The following is a 5541-nucleotide window of genomic DNA, read 5'->3' on the forward strand; positions in this document are numbered from 1 at the left end:
AAATGAAAGGATGACTTTAATTAGTATTCAATAAAATATTCATTTAGAATTAAAAAAAAAGTAAAAGTATGATATTATTAAAAGTAATAAATTTTTATGTTTAAAAAATTAAAAATAATAAATTTTTATGTTTAGAAAATCACATTTAAATAAAATATTTGTAAAAGATAAAATTTAGAGTAACATATCTTCATGAACATTAATCATTAATTAATTATGAACTAACATAAAATTATAATACAATTTATTTACAAAAAAATCAATAATTAATATTAATAAATAAAAAAATCATCCAAACACTTTGATTAAAAGTATGAGTGGTTAATTATTACTCATTATAATAATGTTTTGATCATAACAAAAAGTAAAAGTATAATTATATCTAGATTTAGATTTTAGAAGAATTAACGTTATAAGTAACAAATTATCTATTTTATTATGCATATTATAAATTAATGAATTAAATTAACTGATATAATGAATTATAATTAATTGATATAAATTATAATAAATTATGTGATATTTAAAAAAATAAAATGAATAAGAAGAAAATAAAAAATAAAAGAGATAGAAGACTACAACAAAATAAATTGAGTGTGAGAATTTTATTTTTATAAATTTCATATCACATCCGTTTCAATAATAATAAATAAAAATACATCAATTTGATATCTAAAAAAAATAATGAGATAAAATCATAACACAATTCTAAAGTAAAAGCTTAAATTAGACAATAATATTATTGTACAACACAAATTGAAAGTAATTTTACATTACAATATACCACACAAATAGGTAAATGACTTGAGTAAGTTTAAATACGGAACTTTTTTTATTTATATATACATGATAACACCATGGTCCATGAACGGTTCATGACTAACATATCATATAAAGTTCCGAATTATTAGCACTCGTTAACAGGAGTTGGAGGGTGTGGTGGTTTGTGTTCACAATGGTTGCTTTCTTACGACGACACCTCATAGGAAAAAATAGAATTGTTGTACCCAAAAGAGTAATTGGTAAACAAATAATATTTTCTTCTAGTATATATGGTCTTTTATAGTGGTAAAATAAAAATAGAAGGAATAAAAGTTTGTATTTTGATATTAGGAATAAAATTTGATATATTTATCCTAATAAAATTAAATAATTAATTAGTTATAGTTCATGTATTTAAATAAATAAAATAAATTAAATAAAAATACTTTTAAGAATTAATCAAATCAATTAATTGATACAAATAATTAGTATAATTGATTTTATTTGATTTATTGAATTCAAAAAAATAAATTAGGAAATAGTTGATTGAATTAATTAGTTGATATAATTAATTTATTATAATTGATTGGATTTAATGAATTAAAAAAATAAATAGGAAAACATAAGAGATGTAAGAATCGCGAATTAATTAATCGATTAATTAACGTAAAATAATAATAATTTAATTGTCCGGAATAGGTTCAAAATTTTAGAATATTAATTAGAAAATTTAAATACGATTTTTGGATTCAGTAGATTTTTCTGAGTTGGAAAATGTACTTTTCTTCGAAAAATTGCATAAAAACGCGAACCGGTCAATTAACCGGCAGTACCGGCATAACTCGGTCCAGTACTGTGCGAGAATAATAAAAATAGTAGAAAACCTTAGGAAAATATTTAGAATTGAAAATCGGGTATTAATTTTAAAGGTTTGGCTTAAAATTGAGCCAAACAGACCAAAATGCTAACGGGTTGGACTGGGCCCAACTTGGACCCAAGCCCAACATATATAAAGCCACTTAAGTGGCAAACTCAGCCATTTCACCACATTCCAGCAGCTAAAACGTGAATTGAGAGAGAAGAGAGGTAGGGTTCACAAAGCACTATTCATCCTCCTCTTCTTGGAGCTATATCTTGTAACACCCTACCATACATAATCTTATGCTTAAGTCATAAGACTGAGATAGTAAGGTATTACGACCTCTAAAAAAAAGGATACTTAACTAGGAGCCTTAAAAAACGGATAAAACAAAATCGCAAAATAAAAAGTGCAACGCTCAGGAAAGGATTACTTGCGTGCTAAGAAACCTAATAGGGACAAGATAAAGATAAGCAAAAGAATAAAGGAAAGCCAAGGAAACAGCATAACTAGCCCCTGACTCAGCCTGCGAAGCTAAGGCTGGCCAGATATATATATACATATGAACATACATAGGTATCCCCAAAATACACCAAAATACCAAAATAAACTCCTATCTCTCCCCCAACCTCTAAGAGGAGCAGCATACATAAGTTACTTGGAGAGTAAGCTAAATACATATATACAACAGGAAACTAAAATACACCAAAGGACTACTTCGCTTTCCAGGATCCAGACAACTAGCGAGGAGCCTCTCGATGTGCATCTGAAAAACAACAATACAATATGGAATGAGAATCGGTGGTTCTCAGCATGGTAAAAGTGCCACGCGTATAATAAATAAGGTCCTGAGAATACCATAGGCCATCCTAGAACTTCGTTATTCAATTATCCAACTTAATTACTAAACAGAAGCTATAAACATGGGTAGGTATTCTAAATCTACCTAACTTACTCAATTTCAATCCTAATCTAACACCAAAATATTTCTCCTTTTCTTCCATCCCTCCATCATCCATAATGCAACAGAAACAAGCAACCAAACAAGTTCACGCACAAGTAATGAGCAGATAGTACAAGTAGCAAATATAACAGGTAGCAGGTGATATAAATCAATTAGGCAAACCCAGGAAACGCATAGCAATCAAAACAAACAAATGCATATGATGCATGCCTGTCCTATGGCTGATGGGGCCCATCTGTCGGTTATCCAGCTAATCCGACAAGTCCGAAAACCTTAGACTGTCCCCCGTCGCGCATCCCCAAGAGTCTATGCATAGAGTTCACATTCAATCATCATATAAATTACTCAATGGGGGCTATCCGTACCCGGGAATTTATACGTGCCCGGTCACCCTTACAACGTAGGGTCAACAGAGTATCGAGATTCAACCTGAAACACGTGGTGGCGAGCCACGGTTTTTACCCAGAGAAACTCGTATCTCATATATCATCATTCATAAGCCATTTCATAGTCATAATCATTATTTATTCATTCATCAAGCCATGGCATGTTAACTCCTTTTATTAACAACTTCCCTTTCACATTTTTCATCATTATTCACTTATAATTCATCACGTTTACCCTTTTCGGGTCCTGAGCAAACCATTTATCAAACTCTTCTCAACCTTTTTAATATCGAATAATCTTAAAATCAACCCAACTCTAGCATTAAGTCAATCACATAACACGAAGATTAATCTTTGACTTCTCGGACCCATGACATTCACTAAGACATCCTCGACACTCTATTTTCTTTTCTATTTTTAATATAACAAATGAACTCGGAATTGGACAAACTTTATGTCCAGACGTTCATCCCAGAATAAGCTTTCTAACAACCAAAAATCATAATTTTCTGATTTAACTAGTCTCAGAAACAGAGGAGAAATGCTGACTGCTCTGCAGTACTTAGAAACCAGAAAACAGCAGCAACATACGATATCTAAAATTCTATATAAAATTCAAATTAAAACCAATAACATTAAAAATTAATGTGGTTCAAATTAACATATCCAGATTTCTTTTCCAATTTGTTTCAGATCAAAACCATTTTTAATGAAGGAGTTATGTAACTTGGAAGTTGAGTAACTTTCTGTAGAATTCTGTTTTAAAAACCAATGAAGATGTCCTCTTCCAAGTCCCATAACTCACTCATTAAACATGGATAGCCCTGAAATTTAAATCACAACTGTTAACCATAATTAATTTTCACCTCCAATTGGTTGCACCTGAATATCCATCCATAATCAGAAGTTATAAACTCTCAAAGTTGCTGATCTAAGAAAACAGAATCTGGCTTTTATTGTATAACGCATCGTATTTCAAAAATTCATATATTTAAATCACAAGTCCAACCATTCTGAAATTTTACGACGTTAAAATAATAGGACTAAAGCTTTATTTAAAATTAGTTTCATTTCAAAATTCATTTTGAAATATTCGCAGTAGAGCCAACAAGTTTCTGCTGTACTAAAAATTACGCAGTAAAAATCAAATTCCACGACTACAATTTGAAAATTCATCATAAATCATATATTTAACGAAAGAATCCCAAATTCTCCAGTTCAGTTCCAAATATTCCGAGGTTTAACCAGGACTTGGTTCTACGCAATTCCGATCATCACAAAATTAGTTACAGTATATGCAATACCACCACAACACAACTCTACATCCTTATTAACAAACACCAACCATAATCCATGATAAATAAATATAAGAGCATACTACTAATAACTTCCACACCTCATAATTCCAATATATATCCACCAACAAATCTATTCCAACAACATTACAAGGCTAATCATTAAATACAACAAACAATTCAACTTATCCTATGGTTCCTCTAACCTAAGTTTTTACAACACCGTAAATATTAAACGTTCGAAACTTAAACCATACCTTGGCCGATCACTTAGTTCACCAAAGGCAGCCTCACAACTCAAAATTACAGCCCCTCCAACCTCAATCAAACAGCCCCAAAACAAGCCTTGGTCACCAACAAACCTCCAAGTAATCCCAATTCAATTCCAATGCATAAACACCCATTTAACCTACACCTAATATATATATATATATATATATATATATATGTTCTAATTCAGTTTTCCATTACAAATACAAGATTGAGTTAGGATTAGGGTGTTCTTACCATATCCATATGCTCAATAGCTTGAGCCCATAAGTCCCAGAAGCTAACTTGAGCCTAAAACACCAAATTATACAAAATCTCAACACCAAAGCCCAATAAATTCAGAACTGGAAATAGGAAAATTGAGGAAAAAATGTGGATTTCTTACCTTTCAATGTTATGGGCTTTGTAGAGCTCGATGCCACGGGCACGTAGCCGCAAACGGTGCAACGATCGGAGCTTGGAGCAAGAAGTTATATGGATTTGAATGAAATCAAGGGTTTTGGAATCTTCAACATGTTCTTCCCCATTTAGGTTGCTGCCCAGCATATTCTGCATGCTGAATGGAATGAAATGAGCTTCAGCTCATTATATATAGTGAGTTGGTTGGGCCCACGGGTCCGGCTCGGGTCTAGTTCGACTGGTTCGGCCTGTTCGGTCTAACTTTGGACCAAATTATCGAAATTGATATCAAAATTCTTGTTTCGACGAGATCTATCCAATTTTGATATTAGTTTTGTATTTTTAGATTTTCTAATTAAAATTTAATTTATTCACTAGTTATTTACTAATTTTAGCGGGATTTACATCCTACCCACCTAATTAGGAATTTTGCCCTCAAAATTTAGATTCAGTTATCTAAAAAGAGGTGTGGATAGTCCTTCAGCATATTCAGAGTTTTCTTGGAACTGATCTCGTCACTCGAAACGTCCATCTCCTTTTATTTAAGCTAGCTTAGGTTGTAAGACATGAATTTGTTTTGGAAGCGGGTTTTAACTTCCTTGTTTT

General features: G+C 31.3%; 1 long non-coding RNA gene across 1 annotated transcript; it reads right to left on the reverse strand.

Annotated features, from left to right (window-relative positions):
- Nucleotides 2259–4829, reverse strand: LOC110264689. Its single transcript, XR_002350861.1, has 3 exons — nt 4774–4829; nt 4524–4681; nt 2259–2387 (listed from the first exon to the last, which is right to left on the reverse strand). It is a non-coding gene; the product is annotated as an uncharacterized LOC110264689 (long non-coding RNA).

Source organism: Arachis ipaensis, chromosome B07 (genome assembly GCF_000816755.2).
Source record: "Arachis ipaensis cultivar K30076 chromosome B07, Araip1.1, whole genome shotgun sequence".
NCBI lineage: Eukaryota > Viridiplantae > Streptophyta > Magnoliopsida > Fabales > Fabaceae > Arachis > Arachis ipaensis.